Raw genomic sequence first — 24,169 nt, forward strand, 5'->3', positions numbered from 1 at the left:
ACCATGTTTTAAAAAATTTTTCTCAATTTCTTTCGGATCATAGGCAATCCTGGGAAGGTGTCCTTTCGGCACACACTTTCTCATTGTTCACTGTACTTATGGCCAGCAGCAACTCATTGTTTAATGCGCCTCTTGCAGTGACCCAAGCACCACATGAGCACTAGCACTGCCCACGCATCCATTATAATGTCACTCGAGACTTATGAAGTTGGTGTTGTGTATGCCCTCCAGTCCGGAAACCGGATATGATGGATTCAGCTCCAACACTCAACTCGAAGAATACCAATACCTCATCTCACATCTGGATGAAGTTTTCAGTCAGTGAAATTGAAGGTAAGGACTGCACTGCAGGACTCGGCTTTATCTTCCTTTGTGCATTGTAGTCCGGTGGCCCTCACACATAAATTAGTGGTTATATGGATTTCCTCTGATTTCTCCATCTCACATGTGTCACACTCACTGTATTCACTTTGCTAGACTGTAGCATTTACTCTTATCATGGTTCAGTCATTATTTTCACTATTATCAGGCCTTACAATTTTTGTATCACTTCACACGTGTGAGTATTTTACTCGTCCATCACATTGCACTTCACATACATACATAAATGGTTCTCCTTCAAGAATAAAATTCCACATAAAATTGACAATAGTACATAGATTTTACATAGATGTAAAGATTGACAATAATTAAAGTTGAGAAATAAATGTACAAGCCATGTTCAAATTTCTTATGACATGCGCCATCTTACACACTAATATGTAAATGAGAAGGAATCTTGCATTTATTCTGAATATTTGCATTTCCTTTTCTTGCCTTGCAGGGCTGACCTCCTGTGCATTTTTACCTACATAACTGCACATAGAAAATAGTATATACATTTTTCGTAGACATAGACATTGACAATAATAAAGTTGACAAATAAGTGTACGATTCACATTCACATTTCATGTAAGGGCTCCATGTTAGGCACCATCTTACACACTAATAAGTAAATTAGAAGGAATCTTGCATTTATTCTGAATATTTGCATTTTCTTTTCTCGTCTTGCAGGACCGACCTCCTGCACGTTTTTACCTTCAAAACTACCCACAAAAAATACGTTTAATCACTACATGGAAAAGAGAGGATTTGCTAGGGTCTGCTTCAGAGATCAAGCTACTTCTAGGATTGGCACTTGTACTGCATTGTTAGTGTACTTGTTCTATCCTTGGCATTTCATAAATCTTCATGCTATGTACAATATTTACAAGCGCTCGTTTGTGAGCGAGTATGAGGAATGTTGTATTCCTTGACAATCCTGACTTCATCACTGCTTGTTAATCATTGTAATGTTTCATATTCACATATTTCAAGCCATATTTCTGCCTTATTGATGTGACGAGATATACATGTTTTGTGAGCGAGTATGAGGAATGTTGTATTCCTTGACAATCCTGACTTCATCACTGCTTGTTAATCATTGTAATGTTTCATATTTGTGTACACATATTTCAAGCCATATTTCTGCCTTATTGATGTGACGAGATATACATGTTTTGTGACCAGTAATTTTACAGTGTTTTTGTCATGTGTAATTCCATTCATAATTCATTCCTGCTTTAGAAGAAGGTGCTTATGTTAAAGTACTGCTTTCGTTTCTGCGTGTTTCAAGAACTCAGTGTAGAAAATATTGTTTCTCTGCATTTTGTGTTTCATCCCTCTTACAAAATGTATATCATATTTTCATTTATGTTCACCTTATAGTTGCTCAAGCTGTAACAGTTAGTCACTAAGGAATTATTTTTCATACATTCTGATGTACGTGTAGCAAATTACTGTGCTGTGGTGTATGTTAAATAAATGTACAGTGTACCTTTATTACTATTGACTTCACTGTTTCTTCTTTACTCTTCATTGCTTCTTCAAGATGTTTGTTTTCACAATTACTTGCTGTACATGTATCATCATACTTTGTTTTCCACATTTATATAATCATTCATTCTGAGAGTTAAAACTATATAATATATTCTTTCTTACGTTGCCTTGGTGGCCCTTTCCTAGGTACCCCTGTAGTATTCATATTCATATTCATTGCTGTATGCCCATATAAATAATTATTTATTAAAAATCTTCCACATAAATCTCCATTTATAACCATGTATTACCTGTGGGGTTCTCACACTAACACCAATGCCCTATTTATTTCTTCCCACAAATATAAATAAACTCATATTACTCTAATACACTTTCATTATCTTCCTAGTATCACTACATGTATGATATGCCACCACAAACATAGATTAAGTAATTAATACCTCCAGTTGAATCTAAAATCTTTCACACCCTCTCTATTTCCTAGTATTATCCAGCAGTGAAATTAATTTATTTATACATATTGCTTTTTAAACATACAGTACTAACCTCAGTTCTTTTGTTTAGGTTCATGTAATTGTGTAATTTGTGTATTAGTTGGTTTTCATATTTACTTAGCTTATCTCCTGTGTTTTGTACAATTTGTGTTCACAGTTTTATTTTGCTGCTTATGCTTTTCCTATAAGGTACCATGTAATTAATAGCAACTAACATGAGTGAGTTCTGTAATAGCAGATTTGTGGGTATGTATTCTCCCTGTACATTAAGCTCACTACTTCTAATGTTGTCTGTAAAGAAGTGTAGTTCTATAAGTGCATAACTATTCTTCTTGCTAAATCTTGTATGATATTTTATTTTATCATTTATGTCTCAGTCACATGCATTTTTCTATGTGTTTATCACATTGTACCTTTCTCATCATCACTTACTTCCATGCTGTGTGTAAGTCACTTAGTTCTTAAACGCTGTGCTAATCCCATTCTTTTAAGTGTAATGTTATTACTTCTCTTTCAGACTTGCCTTAATCCTGTTGTATGTATTCGGATAGGTCATTTCCTGTGTATTTTCCGCTTCTTCTTTGAATCCTTATACTTATCTCTAACTATGTACATTCAGTAGCCTATGTTAAGTTCACAAATTTAGCCTATTCTACGCTCCTTATAGTTTACTTGTGCTGATGTGCTCCTTTTCTTAAAACGACATATGCTTGACATAATGATATACTCTTAAAATTAGTGCTCTTTCCAGTATAGTCTCTGACTTGGGAATAAATGTCTCTATTCATTTTGTTTGTGTAACTGATTTACATCATGGTAATCAGCTGATAGGTACCCCATTTCATTTCACTTCTTTGTACAATTGGCTGTGCACTGTGGATGCCTATTCTAAAATGGTTTCCATCATGAAATGTGTCTTTGCACATCTTAAAGGGGACTTAGAACTCAACTTTGCATTTTACATACTCTGCCCCTATGATCAGCTGTTAGCCGCTTTGCATATAGTTCTTAATGTACGCTCCACTTTAAGTGCGGCTGCGCATCTCAGTACACTTCACCGCTCATGCCTCTTGCTTAAAGCTCACATGCTGTGAATTCTTTTCTTTTCCATCACTCTTATTCAAGTTTTTACACCTGATGTAGTATAACTATATCACCTGATGTTTTTCACTCATCCAGTATTGTGTGTAGTTGTTTTAGTTCCTGTTGTATGTTCCGTGTTTCCTTAAGGAATATCAAAAGGTTTCCTTTGCTTCTGTAGATATTTAAGTCTTAAGAAAGTACAGTATTAAAATACAAAGAAAATTTCCATTCACTAGGTTGCATCTCATTCTTTGCGTGTTGGGTAGTAGAAGAAAATTGAACATTCCTCATTGGCTAAACAGGATAGCAGAAGAGGTAGAGGGTGCCGCAAATATGATTGTACCCCCTAGCTGGAGAGGAACCGAGCACCAGTCAATTTATTCATCAAAGGGTGACAAACCTCCTACCTTCTGAACCCTTCATACCAAGTATACAGTAATATAATAATAAACAGTTCACTATAAGTTTGTCTACCAACAAGAAAGTACTCACTCCGTCTTCAGACCACTAGTGGCCTACCGGGACCATCCGACCACTGTGTCATCCTCAGTGGAGGATGCGGATAGGAGGGTCATGGGGTTAGTACACTGCTCTCCCGGTTGTTATGATGGTACTCTTGACTGAAGCCACTACTAATCGGTTGAGTAGCTCCTCAATTGGCATCACGAGGCTGAGTGCACCCCGAAAAATGGCAACAGCGCATGGCAGCCTGGATGGTCACCCATCCAAGTACACTGCAAAATTACACCATATATGCTAATAGGTATGCTGGCCTGTAATTTTATAACTGTAGATTTACTTCCCATTTCCATTAAAATCTTACAGCTCTCTGTGGGTAGTGTGGGTACTTTTACTCCCTGCACTATCTCTTTAAACAAGCTGGTTGACATCAGGATTGTTTATGTGCCAGTTTCCAAAACAACTGGTATACCTGTTTCCCACCTTTACATTTATTGTTGCTTGAATAATTTCACTTACCTTGCATGCTGTTTCTTTCTCTTCAGTGAACAAATCTTCTTTCATTTCTGCTTCCGTATCATACCTTAAAAATAGATTTCGAATATGCTGTATATGTTTGTTTCAATGTCTGCTTCCTCTTTTCTATTTCTGTTTGTGTTAGTGTTTATGTTGCTAATATTATTACTGTGGCACACTGACATTTCATTACCTTCTTCCTCTAGTCATGCTCGATTTTTGTTATTTCGGGGGAACAGTAAAGGTATTGTTTTATGTTCTGCCATCACTTATAGCATGTTCACCATATGTTCTTGTGCTCACCAGTTCGTGTCCTGGTTGTTTCAGTTTGAATGTACGAGCTGCCAGTTCTCTCTCAGATTCCTGTGTTCCACATTCCGATCCAGGTAATTTGCATTTCCTTGTCACCTAGTATCAAAGTTTTCTCTTGAATTTCTCCTACCTTGGACAGTGCCACACCAATGGGGCTGATATTTATTTTCATACCTTTGGTCACCCTGTGGCTCACAGGTAAACTGACTGTACAGATTTCCATTGTGGCATGGTGGTGCATAAGGATGCCATTCATTCATATGCACATGACCATTGTAGTTTCCAAAACCATTGCCGTTGCCGTAGTTGTTCCTCTCATTTGCATTATCTTCATTAATGTTACGATAACTTGGCACGGCTTGCCTGTTCTCAAGAATTAGATCTATTGAGTCGAGCACTGAGAGAAAATACTTGAGATCATACTTGGGAATAGTAACTAATTTTTCCCCAACATTTGCAGGCAACTTGTTCTTTAAGATTTTGAATAGATCGAGATGAAATATCAGATTATTCCAATATTGGGTCTTGTTTATAAATGCTTCAAAATGGCTTCTTAGCCCTCCGAATTCTGGATGATATGATAATGGGTCAAATACTTCTCATCTTAATCTCTCCTGAATATCTGTTGACCAGTTTTTATCTAAAAAGGCATTCTCAGATTGATCATATGTCTCGCAGAGTTCTGACATCTCTGTAGCCCACAAAAGGGTGTTTCCTTATGTGCGTCCTACCACGTATTTGATCTTTTGAGCTTCTGTCCAAGTCCTAGGCAGTACATTCCTAAAGGCTCAGACAGACAGTACTGGGTGTGTTAGCTTTGTTTCATTTGAAAATATAGGAAACTGTCAATGTTTTATGACACTCTTGTCCATTAACAACACTGTCCAGCAGGACAGAACAACATTTACATGCAGTGATGACATATCTGTCTCACAAAAGTTTTGCCTGTTGCTTGTGTCACGCGTCAGCATGTGCTTGCACGGCATGGGTTAGGCATTGTTGTCCATACCACTGTTTTCTCTCACTGGTGGATGGTTATTTACAGCTCCGTTTACTGCCCCCAGCGATGATATTACTGTACTTTGTTTGTTAACTATTTCGTCCGTTAATCTTTGTTCTACCTGTTTGATATCATGTTTTATGCATTTTAAAACTTCTTCTTCTTTGTTCCCCATTACTTCCTTTGCCACTTCCACATAAGTACACTGTTTGCGTACACATTTTTCCAAGAACATTGTGTTTTCTCTTTTTTATTACCCTTTACTGTTTTGTAAAGGTGCTCAATTTCTGAGTTGATTCTTTTATTTTCTAACTTAAGTAACCCTATCTCCACTGTGATTTTCTCTACATTTTATGGTAAGTCATCACAGAAAGAATGCATCTTTGTTACTTCTGATTGTATATTATCTATGTTAACCTGCATATTCCTTTGCATTACATGTAAATTATCCTGAGTTTCTCTGATTCTGGATAGCTGCATGTGCATGTGAGTGTTTCAGATTTTCATTCCACTATGCCTTTTAACTTCTCTCATATCATGAACTGAAGTTTGTACATGTTCATTAATTTTCCCATCCACTTCTGTGGAGATTTGCGAAATCTACTGTGTGAACTTCATATCCAGATTATTGGGTTCTGTGTGTAATTTTTTTACCTTGCCTGAAATATGTGTCATTTTTGTATTTACCTTCCCGATCTCAGACTTTACTGTGCTCATGTCTATTTTCATATTAGTCATGACTGTTTGTATTGTGACTAAACTCAACATCTTCAAATTGATCATGTTCATGTCTGCTTGTATTGTTTCTAAACTCAACATTTTTTAATTTACTGTGTTCAAATTAGTCTCTAAACCAAACATTTTTGAATTTATGTCTGTTAAAGCTCAAAATAAGGCCTTCATATCTTCTCTATTCACTTCTGGCCTATGCCTGTCATCATCTGCATCTGTACTACATGTACTACTTTCGTTTAAAATATTCCTTTGCCTTGAGGTGTCATTAATTTCGTCTACTGTAATCAACGTATTGCTTGTAATGAAATGTTCCTTATTAATGGGCATTGTATGCAACAATGGCATGTCATGCCCAGCATCCAAATAATCACCACTTGATAGCTGCAAACCACTCATTGTTACGTTTTGCAAATGCAAGTCTACTACACTGGCATTTTGATTTTGAAATGATATTTCCTTATTGTTCAAAAATGGTTCAAATGGCTCTGATAATATGGGACTTAACCTCTGAGGTCATCAGTCCCCTAGACTTAGAACTACTTAAACCTAACTAACCAAAGGACATAACACACATCCGTGCCCAAGGCAGGATTCAAACCTGTGACCATAGCAGCAGCGCAGTTCTGGACAGAAGTGCCTAGAATGGCTTGGCCACAACACCCGGCTTTTCCTTATTGTTTTGTCCATCCATTATAGAAACCTTTACCCCTCTGCAGTTACCAATAGTAATATTTTCTCTGTTTGGATTTTACTTCCGCACTATTTCTCACGTGACAGACCGCACATAAAACTATATGTAATTGTAATCTCAATTGTTGTTCTCTCAATATGCTTTTCGTGCTGATAAAGAAATGTCATTCTCTTTACTTGATTGCAATTGCATTAACCCCTGAAGCTTTAGGTTCTGGATTTTAGGAAATAGGTGCTTGGATTTCCTAGTAGGTCTACTAGGAATCCATTTTCTACATGCATTGCACAGTCCTACATTATTGTTGTCTTGTAACTGGTACTTCCCTCTATTGTACTTTCAGTTGCCCACTCTAGGTAGTGTTGTCTTCTTCCTTCTAATTTATTTATTATATTTTTTTTTCTTTCAGTTAGAATTTTTCCAGTGTTACATCATCATCTCTGCCATGACATCAGTGTACATGGAACATAAAGAAATTTTTAACAAATATTTATATTCATTGTCTTAACAATACTAGTACTAACAGTTTTGCCCACTATGTATCATTCTTTCATGGTCGCCACTTTATTATATAATAAAAAACATATACATAAAAAAAATATTTTTAGATATATAGAAATAATCAGATTAATTTTTCAGCTCTCAGACAGTTGGGCTATGCGTTTATACGGGTTCATGTTAGTACGTATTAGTTCTGCATGGATGAAATAGTTTTTCTCTTGTTGTAGATTTATGCTTACGAGTTAATAATGTCCACCTACAAAATCTTGACCGTGTCCATCATACTGTAATCAGATCTTTGTGATAATGCTGAAGTACACAGATGGGTTTCTTCAATTCTTCTATATTACAGTACTACTTTGAATAATAACTCAATTTTTCACTAACGAAATACGAATGTATTATTTCTTCAACACACATAAAAAATACAGAAATTTCATATATTCTCATAACCAAAATGGCTACCGCTGATTACGCTCTAAAATAACGTGCATCTACCTTCATTCATTAGCACAGAGTGAGTCCTTCCTCTTTACCGAGGAATAGGAACAAACATCTTAGTTTTTTAACATTTGAAAACCAAAAATACATGACGGTATGTGCAGGCTCTATGCTGGGCTACTGCTTCACCTTTCCTCTTTGCCTTTAAAGAAAACAAAAACATAAAAGCAAGAAATGCAAAAGGTACATCACAATAGTATCTTTGACTTCCTACCCCTTCAGTGATCATGCATTGTTGCAATCAATGGTCTGGAAGTTCTAACAGAAAAAGAGAGTGGTGCTAAGAAGTGTAGGTAGCATGGAGAGTTGGAAAGTTATGTTTCTCAAATTTCTTGCATTATTTGTGTTTTTGGTGCATAATTTTGTGTTAAAGAATGGTGAACAGTAAATAACTTAGTTTAAATCCAAATCTGGTCTCGATCATTCTGTGTCAGATCAGGTGAAGAGTGTAAGAAAGACAGTGAAATAATTCTGAAGGGGAGTATGGCAGCTTCAATAATAACCAGCTAGTTTACACAATACTTGGTTTCTCAAAGAGATACATACATCACAATCATTTTTATATCAAACTTGGTATTCTGATGCATTCATGCCGTACAAAAGCCTCACTCTTATTTCTTACATATGACATGTTGCAGGTGTATGTAATGTAGCATAATAGGGCAGTATTTAATGAAAAGAATGATTCCAAACATATTAGAGAATGCAATACTATCCCACAATGTTTACCCATAGTTACTCATGTGTAAACGTTTAAATTTTAACATTGTTGGATTTCTGTATTAATGAAAACTAATTGATTTAAGATTAATTGTGATCAGTTAAGATGAATTCTGATTAATTTATGGAGATATTGCACTAAGGGTTAGAAATAGGTAGAATGTAATATAAACTATAGCCAAACCTATCCTTTGTGGAACTGATATGTAAAAAACACATATTAAAAATGAAAGAAAGAGGTTGACAGATAATGTGTATTATTTTTTTCATTACATAGTTAGAAAACCAATAACAGTCCATACTTTTGGAGTTGGTGAACCTTGCCACAGCTTTTACAATATCCTCTGGAGTGACAACATTCCAGTGGAAAGTATACATACTATGGGGCACAGCACCAAGATGATCTAGTGCACAAGTGCCTCTTTGCTTGATTCTGTTTTTCAGCTCAGTCAATGAGGTTAGGAAGTAATTATTTACTTCTTCTGGGACCAGCATTGCATCTTGCGTATGGGTTTGTGAATTACACTCCTGGAAATGTAAAAAAGAACACATTGACACCGGTGTGTCAGACCCACCATACTTGCTCCGGACACTGCGAGAGGGCTGTACAAGCAATGATCACACGCACGGCACAGCGGACACACCAGGAACCGCGGTGTTGGCCGTCGAATGGCGCTAGCTGCGCAGCATTTGTGCACCGCCGCCGTCAGTGTCAGCCAGTTTGCCGTGGCATACGGAGCTCCATCGCAGTCTTTAACACTGGTAGCATGCCGCGACAGCATGGACGTGAACCGTATGTGCAGTTGACGGACTTTGAGCGAGGGTGTATAGTGGGCATGCGGGAGGCCTGGTGGACATACCGCCAAATTGCTCAACACTTGGGGCGTGAGGTTTCCACAGTACATCGATGTTGTCGCCAGTGGTCAGCGGAAGGTGCACGTGCCCGTCGACCTGGGACCGGACCGCAGCGACGCACGGATGCACGCCAAGACCGTAGGATCCTACGCAGTGCCGTAGGGGACCGCACCGCCACTTCCCAGCAAATTAGGGACACTGTTGCTCCTGGGGTATCGGCGAGGACCATTCGCAACCGTCTCCATGAAGCTGGGCTACGGTCCCGCACACCGTTAGGCCGTCTTCCGCTCACGCCCCAACATTGTGCAGCCCGCCTCCAGTGGTGTCGCGACAGGCGTGAATGGAGGGACGAATGGAGACGTGTCGTCTTCAGCGATGAGAGTCGCTTCTGCCTTGGTGCCAATGATGGTCGTATGCGTGTTTGGCGCCGTGCAGGTGAGCGCCACAATCAGGACTGCATACGACCGAGGCACACAGGGCCAACACCCGGCATCATGGTGTGGGGAGCGATCTCCTACACTGGCTGTACACCACTGGTGATCGTCGAGGGGACACTGAATAGTGCACGGTACATCCAAACCGTCATTGAACCCATCGTTCTACCATTCCTAGACCGGCAAGGGAACTTGCTGTTCCAACAGGACAATGCACGTCCGCATGTATCCCGTGCCACCCAACGTGCTCTAGAAGGTGTAAGTCAACTACCCTGGCCAGCAAGATCTCCGGGTCTGTCCCCCATTGAGCATGTTTGGGACTGGATGAAGCGTCGTCTCACGCGGTCTGCACGTCCAGCACGAACGCTGGTCCAACTGAGGCGCCAGGTGGAAATGGCATGGCAAGCCGTTCAACAGGACTACATCCAGCATCTCTACGATCGTCTCCATGGGAGAATAGCAGCCTGCATTGCTGCGAAAGGTGGATATACACTGTACTAGTGCCGACATTGTGCATGCTCTGTTGCCTGTGTCTATGTGCCTGTGGTTCTGTCAGTGTGATCATGTGATGTATCTGACCCCAGGAATGTGTCAATAAAGTTTCCCCTTCCTGGGACAATGAATTCACGGTGTTCTTATTTCAATTTCCAGGAGTGTATATTGGTTGATGATATCCAATGCTGCTTTACATTTGTTGGGAGCACTTTCAATGTAATGTTCACATGCTTGTTTTTTGGCCAAGGACAGTTTGTCTTTGTAGATTTTTTTACATTTTAGATAAGCTCTATAAGAAGTATTATCTAGCGCAGGTTCTTGTTTACAAGAATTTTTATATATTCTGTACAGTCTGAGCATCTCCTCCCTAGTGAGAGCTAGCTCATCTGTATACCATTTTAGCTGTTTGTTTTTCTGTTTATGCTTAGGGCTACTTTTGATTAATGGTGAGCAGGAGTACCATAACTCTATGAGTATTTCCAGGAAGTTGTTAAACACCATTTCACCAGCACCCATTCCAGGTTGTGTGTTGTATACAAAGTCCCAGTTAACATAAGATATTCCGTCAATAAATAAATTAATATATTCATCTTTCTGCCCTCTTACCCATGTGGCATTAGACTTGATTCTGACTTATTTGTCTGATTTAGGCAACTGATCACAGGAGAATGTTAAAATCAATGGTTCATGATCAGCTAGGGCTCCACTGGCAAGTCTGACGTCGTACATATCTCTAGAAAAATTTACTATAATATTATCTAAGCACGCCTTATCCCGTGTTGGTGTGTAATTTGTACATTGTAAATTTAGTGATCTTAAGATATTAAAAAACGTTCTAGTAACATGTTCATCACTGTTGGCCATTTCAATGTTGAAATCGCCACAGATAATTAGTTTTATGTTAGATTTTAGTATTTTCCTCATAAGCAGCTCAAATCTTTCAAAAAATGTATTTACATCTCCTCCTGGTGATCTATATAAGCTAACTATTATAGTACTCTCTACATTTAGTCTTATACAGCTAAATTCTTTTACTGCAAAGGTAGGCAGAAAACAGGTGATCTCGGAACAGCAAGTACCGGTAAAATTGAACTGTATGCCGACAGCCAAGGACGAAATATAGCCACTGAATTTCAGCACACAAGTAGTCAGAATTTTAATTTTAACTGTACAATAAAACCAGGAGCAAAATTCAGTGCTGCTACGTCAATCAGTCAAGAAAAAAATTTCCTCATTGAGCAAAAAGGACTTTTCCATCTTCCTGGCGGGATCAAATGATATAGCTAGGAATGATTTGATTTGATTTGATTTGATTTGATTTATTTTGTGTTCCATAGGTCCAACTGTGTTGGATACACAAGGACGTGGAACGAGTCAGTTTTTTACAAATACAATCTGATAATCTTATAGCATATACAGAAATTTGAGTACATAATTATATAAAAATTTATACAGTAAATTCTTTGGGCAGAAATACAGAAAAAGAAAATACATATTTTCTTAGAATCATTAAAACACTACAGAAAACAGATATGGAGCACACACAGTTACAGAGCTCGGGTTAAATAAAATTCATAGTGGCATTTTGTCAACTTGTATTATATAGTATTAAAATATTACAATTTATTTAGTTAAAAATTCATCTAGACTGTAAAAAGCTTTTTCTAGCAAAAATATTTTTAGAGCTTTCTTAAACTCACTATTGTTATGAAACTTTGTCTTTATTGCGGGAGGAAGAGCATTGAAGAGTTTTGCTCCAGTGTAGTGGACACCCTTATGTGCCAAACTCAAATTTCTGAGTTCACTGTGTATGCCATTCTTCCTCCGTGTGTTATGCTCATGATAATTACTGTTTGGTTGAAATATATCTATATTTTTACAAACAAAACACATGAGAGAAAAAATATATTGGCATGTAGTTGTGTATATTTTAAGATTACGAAAACTATTTCTACAAGAGTCTCTTGGGCGTAATCCACATATAATTCTTAAAGCTCGCTTCTGTGCAATGAACACTTTCCTTGCTAATGGCTGGTTGCCCCAAAAAATAATTCCGTACTCAATGAGACAATGAAAATAGCCATAATATGCCACTTTTGCAGAGTTAGGTTCAACACATGTAGTGACAACCCGTAAAGCATAGGTAGCAGAGCTAAGCCTCTTACAGAGATCAATAATATGTGAAGACCAGTTCATTTTCTTGTCAATGTGCACTCCAAGAAATTTTGTTGTTTCCATTCTAACTATTGGTTGATTACCACATGTCACACTTATCTCTCTCTCTTTTTCTGTTTTTGTACAGAATTGAATAAAGCTGGTCTTACTGGAATTTAATGAGAGACCATTCACCTTGAACCAATTAACCATATCTGAGAGTATGTGATTAGTGAGTTCCTCAAGAGTGTTGTCTGTTCTACTGCTCATAAAAATTGTGGTATCATCAGCAAATAATGTAAATTTACACGGCAGGCTTGTACATGATGGTAGATCATTTATAAAAATCAGGAATAATAGTGGCCCAAGAATTGAGCCCTGGGGCACTCCTCATGTAATGGAACTCCATTCAGAATCTGAGGAAGTGTCACATACTCCACCCAAGCTATTCAACACAACTTTTTGTTTTCTGTCTAGGACGTACGACTGTAGCCAATTGCCTGCAACACCACTTATTCCTACTAATTTTGCTTTTTGCAAGAGAATCTGATCAACACAGTCAAACGCTTTGGATAAATCACAGAAGACACCAAGTGCTAGCATTTTTTCATTAAGAGTTTCTAGGACTTCATTTGCAAGTGCGTACACTGCATCTTCTGTTGAACGGCCCTTTTGAAAGCCAAACTGGCTCTTACTGAGAACTTCATTCTTCATGAGATGATCAGTAATTCTTACATGTATTAGCTTTTCTAGAATTTTGGAGAAAGCTGTCAGCAAAGAGATAGGTCGATAGTTAGTTAGTTCAGCTTTATCACCCTTTTTGTACAGGGGCTTCACAATGGCATACTTAAGTCTACTGGGAACAACACCTTTCTGAAGGGAAGCTTTGAAAATATGACAGAGAATGTCCCTTATCCACACACAAGAATATTTCAATAAATTACTAGATATATTATCAACCCCTGCAGAATTCGTACTTTTTAGAGACATGATGATTTTTTGAATTTCTTCTACAGTGACAGGATTAAAGTGCATTTCTGAAATTGTGTTTGAATATACGGCTTGACAAAGAGTTACAGCTTCATCAACATCGGGCTTGCAACCAATCTGTTGAGTTACTGATAGGTAGTGTTTATTAAAAATCTCAGCCACCGTTTTGGGGTTATCTACTAGGATACCTTCATATCTGATGTTATTTATATCTTCTTTACTTGCTGTATCTCTTCCTGTTTCTTTTTTTACAATGCTCCAAATTGCTTTTATTTTATTATTAGAATTATGTATTTTCTTCTCATAATAAAGGGCTATTTAATTTCTGTAGTAGTTTCTTCAAAATTTTACAGTATATTCTATAGTGTTCCCATTTTTCTACATCTTTACACAGCATGAAAAAAACAATCTCTTAATCTCGCTAAAAAGAAAACTGTATGAGCTGAGAGGAACAAATGTTATTGTTTTTTCACCATTACGACTTGATAGAATGGTCTTGTGTAAATAAAGAAATTGAAACTGCAAATAAAGAGATGCAAAATATTTGCAAGCTGTTTGAAAATGTAACATTTGTGAACATCAGCAATTTAGGGAAGAGATTTCACACAACACATGGTTCTCATCTAAATGTACTCGGAAAAAACGTAATAGTAACAAAAATTTTAGAACTTGTAAATAAAATCACAAATGTGCAGTGTGATGATAGAAAACTCATATCTCTCATGGACAAGAAGTGTGTGTTACCTGTAGACTCCAATGTGAAATCTGCTGTCAGTGAAGCTACACCTCTCCAAGACAAATGTGAAATTTTATTAATGCAAGTGAACACTCCAAATGTTAATAATTCACAGAAAGGCACAGCAGTTGTGGAACAACAAACACCAGAAATAAGTGAAACAGCAGCAGCACCATCATTATCAGCAGAAGCAGCAACAGCAGCAGAACCAACAACGACTGGAGCAGCAACACAGTAATGCTTAAGGAGGAGCCAAAGGAAAAATACATCTGTGTCATTCAGTGATAATTTTTTATGGTTTCAAGACAAGAAGAAAATAAAAATGTGAAAAACCAGCCTGCTAACTCACAGATAAGTCACAACAACATCCTATTTTTAAACATTCAGGGTCTTGAAAATAAAGTTGAAATTCTGGAGGAGTCAATGCCACAGAATAAGTATTCTTTCTTATGTCTATCAGAACATTGGCTTAAACCAGAACAAATACAATACTATGTACCAGAAGGTTATAAACATGGAAACAGGTTTTGCAGATCTCAGTACCGTAATGGTGGCACTGTTATCTATGTTTCAAATGAAATAGAGTGTAGAGAACTAGATCTTAGTTGGGCATGTGTAGAGAAACACTTTGAAATCACCAGGATCATATGTGATATGATTAAACTTATCATAGTATGTATCTACCATTCCCCCTGACTCAGATGATAAAACTTTTCTATATAATTTAGACAGTGTACTCTGCTACATAACGAAATGGAAACAGTATGTAACTGTAATTGGGGGAGACTTTAATTCAAGCTTTGATGTAACATGTAACAAACCCAGTGTAAATAAGTTACTGAATATGCTAAGGCAGCACAACTTCCATCATGTAAATTCAGAACCAACAAGACTACATGTGTGCTTGGATAATGCTTTTGTCAACTGCGCTCGTGATATGTACTCCACCAAGGTAAAGGAATTTGTTTTCTCAGACCACTCCATGTTAACAGTAGAGTTAAGACATTTTATAAAAGGGGATGAGAGCAAGGCTGCACAAAAGTTAACAAAATCTAATACCTTAATATTAACAAAACACAATCTCATAAAACTAACACACCAGCTGAGCATAACAAACTGGGACAAATTATTTCAAAACTGTGATTCCAGTGCATAAACAGTTTATGAAACATTCCACAATTACTTAACAGGTATTTTAAAAGCCCATCTTGTTCAAAAGAAATACCATAAAACAAGAAAGGGTAAATTTTGGTACACCAAAGAACTGGAGAATCTAAAAAATAAGCTACTGCTGCTGAAGCGCCTTGCCAAAGTAAACAATTCTAATGAAATTAAGGATCTCGAAAAAATCACTAAGAAACTGTATAAGAAATAGTTGCAATTGGTGAAACAAAGATACAATACAAACTTCATAAAACATAGTAAAAACCAATGCAAAACAGCCTGGTCAGTAATTAATACTGTTAAAGGTGAAGTCAGGAACTTTGACAAGACAGTCGCACTGAACGCATCCTCTTCCATGAGCTGTTGCAACCGCGCCGAAAATTCAAAGCGTTTGACTTTGTCATCGTGTGTCAGGGCTTGTAAACAGTAAGGCTTCTGCTTTAGCCTTTTCCGTAAGATTTTCCAAACCGTCGGCTGTGGTACGTTTAGCTCCCTGCATGCTTTATTCGTCGACTTCCGCGGGCTACGCGTGAAACTTGCCCGCACGCGTTCAACCGTTTCTTCGCTCACTGCAGGCCGACCCGTTGATTTCCCCTTACAGAGGCATCCAAAAGCTTTAAACTGCGCATACCATCGCCGAATGGAGTTAACAGTTGGTGGATCTTTGTTGAACTTCATCCTGAAGTGTCGTTGCACTGTTATGACTGACTGATGTGAGTGCATTTCAAGCACGACATACGCTTTCTCAGCTCCTGTCGCCATTTTGTCTCACTGCGCTCTCGAGCCCTCTGGCGGCAGAAACCTGAAGTGCGGCTTCAGCCGAACAAAACATTATGAGTTTTTCTACGTATCTGTAGTGTGTCGTGACCATATGTCAATGAATGGAGCTACAGTGAATTTATGAAATTGCTTCAATCATTTGTAATAGCCCCGTATTTGTTGAAGAGACTGATGTGTTGTGTGACATTTGAGTACGTAAGGACAGCGTACTTTGCCTTTTTTCAGTCTGTTTTCAGGTATGGGTTAATACTCTGGGGAAACAGCAGAAAAATAAATGAAATTATGGTGATCCAGAAGAAAGCAATCAGAGTAATGGCTAAGGTAGATAATGGAACACATTGTAAACCATTGTTCATTAAATATAGAATGTTAACAGTTATTAATTTACATATTCTTGACAGTGTTAACTACATACTTGCTGAACTACCTAATTTAAGTGTAACAAATGAAAGGCATGACTACTATACAAGAATGTGTATGTCTTTGCTGTTGCCACAAAATAGATTAGCTAAAACTAACAATAGTCATAAGTATATGGCAATTAAAATATATAACAAATTGTCTAAAAATGGGTCAATCAAGCCTGACAAATTTTTTAAAGACAATGTTCATAACTTCTTGTTAGCTAATCCATTCTATTCATTAGAAGAATTTTTAGAAATGCCCAATATCAACTTAAATATGTAAAAATTTATTTTGTAAAATTAATAGGTTAAGTGAACTGACGAAGTCTATTGCATGTAATAATGCTGAATTACCAATAAAGAATCTGAATCTGAATTGCTGGTGACTGAAGGCTATTTCATCTTTGCACAGGACAAAGGTGCTAGTGCGTTTTAAGCTATGCTTGTGAATGCTTGTGAGCGGATATGTTTTGTGTACCATGTTTGTTAAATATATCACATACCAACATCGTCACTCCCATCCCTACAAAGGCTAGGAAGAAAGACTAAACTGCCCCGATTTATGTGTAGTCTTAGAGATACAAGACAATGAGACTAAACAGCCACTATTGCTTGAAATATATGTAGCCTAGTAATTAATCTCTAGTATAGTATCGGTTTTAGTGTTTTTGAGCAATCAAATTGTCTGAGCAGCCACGAGTACCAGAGTAGAATAGTAAATGGGTAAGATAAATCCATGTAACGACAAAACAAAGATGGTAGTTAAGTTCCTGTAAGTGGGATAAGTCAAGCTGTTTCATTCCAAAGGATTGGGAGACTAAGGTCTAAAGAATTAATTTTTGTGGTTACATTTGGTTAGAAACTTGGAAAGCACAGACAAAGGTTTCCAAAGTTTCCACAATTCATACAAATGGAATTGCAACAATATAATGGCAAGCAGGCAGAGCAAGCAAACTGGGTCTAGCCCACAACAAACCAATGTGAGGCAGATCAGCAATTGTGACATTAGGGCACCACTGCACAGCCACGTTCTCAGGTTTGTGAATGTAGCGTACAGCTGAGAAAGAGACAAAGCTTATGGATAGTCTTTAACATTTTCTGCAATGAAGAAAGATGTGATATCATCACATTGTTGTGTTGAGACCCTAATCTTCTGGCAAATCTCACTACCAAAGAAAGAAACACAGATAGAGAGCCAAGAGTCCCTCCACAACCATTTCTAAATGCCATAAGCATCATCACAGAGCTGAGCATTCGAGTTGTGAACATGTGTTGTAAATGTAAGACAGTAGGAAAAAGGGAAAAAGTGAGATTCCGAGTTGAGAGGGGAGGAAAGATAAGCAGCCTGAGACCTGGCAGTGGTATGTCATTCCACTGTGCATAATCCTCACACTTCAATTTAATAAATTAATAAACTAAAATAATGAAGGAAAGAAATATAATTAATAACACAAATCTGTGTTATTTACTATGTTTATTTTTGGATTCATCTATGAAGTAATACGCAGAATTAATCAGGAAATTGAAAACTAGTAGGAATTCATTTGTTAAGAAAAATTGTAAACCCTTCAGAATATTGTTATTTTCGCAGAGTGTGAGAGTCATAAGCTTGTCTCTGATGTGTTTGGACATATTTTTGTACAAGAGGTGCAAACAGCGTAATTTCAGATTTGTTAATGTGAAAAATCAAAAGTACTGCACAATATACTAAAATGTGAAAAAATCAGTGTAAAATATATATTTATGTAAAAAAATTCTGTGACAACAAACTTTCAAGTTATTTAGTTTAAATCAGCTGTGAGGACTTGATGTTAGATTTTCAGCTTCAAGAATCAGAAACCTAGACAAGAAGAACTGGAGCCATCTCAGCATGACCAGCTAAGTAAACTCGAATATTTTATTGTAATCTTTGCTCCTCTCAAACCTTCATAAAAGACTTCACTTATTAATTAATTGTGCAGGGTATTGTTTAATATGGACAGTAGATGGAAGAAGTAAGGAGAGGGGAGATTACAAGTGAGGGTGTTATCCATGATTAACTGACTAATAATGAAGTTTTTCTGTTGCAGAAATTGTTTTATTTCGTTGATTTTTTGAAATTTATGTACGAATAAATTTTTGAGCACATGGTGCAAAACTGAAGGCTACCCAACATAGGATCTATATACTAACAGTGACGATGCACTAAAAGTAATGATGGACCAGATCTAATGAAAGTGAGGAGGACTTTACAACTACAGCCAGTGACATCAAAAATGAGAGATAAGTACAAACTACTTGTGAAGTTAATTTGTTTGTGGACTCATGTGCTTATTAACAAAATAAATAGTGATGAACGCACAAGTGAGGTAGAAATGGAAGCTGCAGGATCCAATGAGGACTTGTTTGAGCCAAGTAAAATCGTAGACAGTAAGGAAACAGTAAAGACTGATGTTTTGCAGTTAATTTTGGCAAAACTAGAGGGAATAAAGACAGATAACAATGGAAAATTTAGTGCAGTTAATGATCAGTTGACTGAAATAAGAACAGATAATGATAGCAAGTTTACTTCAATACAAGGATAATTAAATGACTTGAAAACAGAAAACAATAGTAAAATGGACAGGGTACAAGATCGGATGAAGTCAGCTTGATTACTAAGTTTTCGAGTTAAAAAATGGGTTGTCAGAGGGGTTAAAAAGTGTGAACAAAAAAGTTGATGTTTTAGAAAATAAATTTATTGTTTTAGAAAATGAATTTGTTGCTGAGTTAATGAAACAATTAAAAAATGTTGATGATGTCAGAGCTGAACAGAAAGACGTAGTGGAAAAACTGTGTGAGTTGGGAACTACCACCCAACAAAATGTTGCCAGTATAAACCAAAAAAATTAAATGTAGAAAACAACATGCAAACTAATGTAACTGTTTTAGATCAAAAAATTTCAGCAGTTCAGGAAAGTTGTATTAACAAAAATCTATGTGCAAACAATGGTATTGATTTGTCCAACAGTCATATCAAAAGTTTTCCATTAGATAATTTACATCCAGTGAATTTTCTACATCACTGCAAAGATAGCTTTGTGTCGGGCATGAATGACAGTCAAAAAATTAAATTTCTTAAAAGATTTCTTGAAGGTGAAGCTCTGACATGGGTAAATTTTTATTTAAGTCTGTGGGAAACATATCAGAGTTTGGAGAAAAGTTTTTTAAATAAATTTTGGTTGGAAGCAGAACAGGAGAGAATCAAAGGTCAATTTTTAAATTAATTATAGGAATAGGGATGTCAGTTTCAAAGAGTCTTATAAGAACTAACTGATAAAATTAGCACATCTTGAAAACCATTGGAAGAAATGACTTTGATTGATACAATTAAAAGGAGATTACCAGAAATATTTATTTATTTGTTTATTTATTGGTCCTGTGAATCTAGGACTGTACAGTGTATGAAAGATATTGGACCATTAATTAATAACAATACACATTCTGTGATTTTTTATTGTTTTCAGATATCATTTTAACAAAAGATAAAATTATACAATATTTTCTTACTCTACACATTTTATAAAACAGTCTTAATCAGTGATGCAGTTTTGTTTTTCTAGGTACTCCCTTACTGTTTGGAAGCAGTGGTCGACCATGTAATTCTTCACAGTTGATTTGAACTTTTTAAGTCATTATTATTTTTGTGGATTTGGGTAGTGCATTGTACAGTCTGATGCCAGGGTGGAGTATTCCTTTCTGTAATAGTGCTGAGTTTGTCTCTTGTACTTGACATCATTTATTTGTCCTGTGTGGTAGCTATGTACAGATTCATTATGGGTGATGATGTCGAAATCATCTAGGTATATGCATGGCTGGGGTACAGATGGCAAAGCTGGAGTGTACCACTGGACATACAGTGGTTTGCAGACTGAGACAACAGTTAAGCCACTCAGCTCCCGGGTTATCTCTTCTGTGTCACTGATTATCTGGCAGTATACTCCTTTAATATCAGAAACACAGTTTTTGGCATACATTATAGAGCCATGTGTAGATTATGGCAGGTATCCTATCATTTTGTAACCTGTAACCTTTCCCTTTGCTATATTGTCTTCATTTAGATGGGATTCCTCGAGGGCTGTGATATCAGTGCCATGGTCTGTGGCCAGTTTGCTCAAGTAGTCACATTTGTCTTTTGTCAATCCATCTACATTGATTTGTAAAATACTAATACTTTGTCAAAAATTCTTCATACTCTTTGTCTGGCTCTGAGAAGAGCCTTTGTTGTAGTTTGTTTTCCTGTGCTGTTGTCTTGAGTAGTCATGAGAGACTGATCTAGTACGGCTGCTGGTAGTGTAGACTTTTGTGTCCTGCAGTCTGTTGCCCAGGGTACACTATCTTGGAGGTCATCTACATGTCACACCACGATTTCATCTGCAGAGAAGTGAGTGGACAGGGCTGAACAGAATAAGAACTGGCCACACCAGGTGCAGTGCTATGATGCCCAAGTGGGGAGTCCGAGATTCTCCAGCCTGTGATTGTAAGGCCCAAGAACAAACTGTTAAACATATTGTTAGAGACTGTCTTCAGAGGAGGTATCCTGGACCATAAAGTGACTTTATTAATGCTACTCCCTCTGTTATTAACTGGCTTCAACCATTAGATATTGAATTATGATTACACGTATCTGTCTTTTTTTAAACTTGCAATTATATCAGTTAAAGTACTCAGTAATAATAATAATGAGCGAATGGCATTGGTGGCCAGGAGACCACGCGCGGGGCGGTTCGGCCGCCGCTCCACGAGTTCTTTAATGCCACTACAGCGACTTGCGAGTGAGTGAGGATGAAATGATGATGAAAGACACACAACACCCAGTCATCTCGAGGCAGAGAAAAATTCCTGACCCCGCCGGGAATCGAACCTGGGATCCCGTGCATGGGAAGCGAAAACTCTACCGGAAGACCACGAGCCACGGACAAGTAGTCAGGAATATTAAGTTAGTAATTTTCACAATTTAAAAGTGTGTATAAAATTTTTGCCAAAAAAGTAAAACTAAACTATATGTAAATACTTAACTAGATATACACGTAAAATTAAGCTTTATGTACCCATTAATGTTTGCTTTTGTTGCATATGATAAATAAATAAATAAACGGGTGATGCTTGGACTAGCACTGTTTAGTTTTTCTTTTTAATAATTACATTTTCTAGTATATAAATACATGGAAGTGGTAGTATTTTATTTTTCCTAAATAGTGGCTTGCATGATGATCTATGAGCTAACCCTTACATTAACATAATAACCTTTTTCTGAAATCTAAATGATTTCCCCAAAACACTAAACCATATTTCAATATTGAATGAACATAAGCAAAATATATGGTCCTGAGATTATCATATGATATGCAGTTTCTTATTACTCTCATTACAAAACATGCTTTGCTCAGTTTTTTGTTCACATAGTCCACATGTGTATACCATTTCATGTTTTGTTGAATCCATATACCAGAAATTTTGTATTCCCTGTTTTTTCAATTTTTTTCCACTTATTTCCACAGGAGGATTAGTTGGTGTCCTATTCTGGATGGTGAAAATATCCATTACAACAATTTTTTCCAGATTTATAATCAAACTGGTTGCATCAAAGTACTGCACTATCTTCTCTGTGATGGTCTTAATGTCATTTTCAAAGTTTTCTTTGCTAATTCCTGTAATTAAGATGCTGGGTCATCTGAAAATTGATATAGCTTATTGTTTTTACTGTTTATATGTAAATCATTTATGTATAGTAAGAACAGAATTGGACCAAATATGGAACCTTCATAAAATATAGAATCTTCATAAAATACTGCTTATTAATTACTTGGCCTGGGCATTGTTTAATGTGGACGATAGATGGAAGAAGGAAGGAGGGGGGAGATTACAGTGTGTCGCTTTGCAGGTGTACGTAATGTAGCAGAATAGAACAGTATTTAATGAGAAGTATGATTCCAAACATATCAGAGAATGCAACAATACCACATAATATTTACATAAAGTTACACATATGTAAAGGTTTAAACTGTAACATTACTGGATTTCCGTATTGGACATAAGATGAATTGTGGTCAGTTAAGATGATTTCTGATTAATCTGTGGAGATGTTGCAGTAAGAGTTAGAAAAATGTAATACATAATGTAAAATATAGCCCAATCTATCCTTTGTGGAACTGACATGTAGAAAAATGATCGTAATTATGATACAGCCAGGAGGATATTGATGCCTACAATCATTGCTGGTGAGTGAAGACTGTTTCATCTTTGCACAGGACAAAGATACTGGTGTGTTTTGAGCTATGGAGATGTTTCTTGTATCATGCTTCTTCAATAGATTATCTATCATTACCATCACTTTCGTCTCATTATTGATACATTCATACTGCCTCGTAGTGAATTCCACAAAAGATCACTGAAGAGACATAGGGTTTACATTGGGAATAAAAGCAACAAGGTGTTTGTAAAATTGTAAAGCCAAAATTCATAATCAGTTTTGTGAAAGCCTCCAAACCTTAATTGTAAATTCAGTTATGGTCAACTTAAAAAATGCATAATAGAAATTTGTATTTTTTGCCCACAGTCGGTAGCCATATTGTGTCAATATGTAGTCAGTTTTCATGTCACTCATATATTTGTCTTATCAGGCTGTGATGCAATAAATGTGTTTTAAAAGTATTTTACGTCTTTCAACTACTTTATTTTTTGCTAATGAAATATAAATTGCCTGACATTACATTGATTTCACACATATGATAAGTTTAGTGGAGCACCTGTAAAAAACCTGAGTTACATACCTCAAGCAAATCTTTGACAGTTGGTGAGCTAAGTAATAGAAATGTAGCCACTAAAGCTGCTTATGTTTTAGCACTTTACTGAAATGCCAATTTACTGTGAGAGAGGCATTAAAAATGTACTGGTATTCTGTCCTCACAGACAATTAGGATTGGTAAATGATGGTGTGTTTGTCACAGTAGACAAAAAACTCAGATCCACTGAGATAGAAATTGAAGTGACATGTGTGATTGTTTGGGCAAGACATAGTAACAGGGGTGGGCATAAATTCATAACTGGAATCTTCTATCATCCACCAGACTCATCTCCCAATGTAACTAAAAACTTCAGAGAAAAACTCAGTTCACCTGTATGTAAGTTCCCTAATTGTACTGTAATCATCAGTTGAGACTTTAATCATCCAACAATTAATTGGGAAAATTACATTCTTGTTAGTGGTGAGTGTGATAAGACATCTTGTGAAACTTTAGTAAATGCCTTTTATGAATACTACCTAAAACAG

The sequence above is a fragment of the Schistocerca cancellata genome, chromosome 8 (assembly GCF_023864275.1).
Source record: "Schistocerca cancellata isolate TAMUIC-IGC-003103 chromosome 8, iqSchCanc2.1, whole genome shotgun sequence".
Lineage (NCBI taxonomy): Eukaryota > Metazoa > Arthropoda > Insecta > Orthoptera > Acrididae > Schistocerca > Schistocerca cancellata.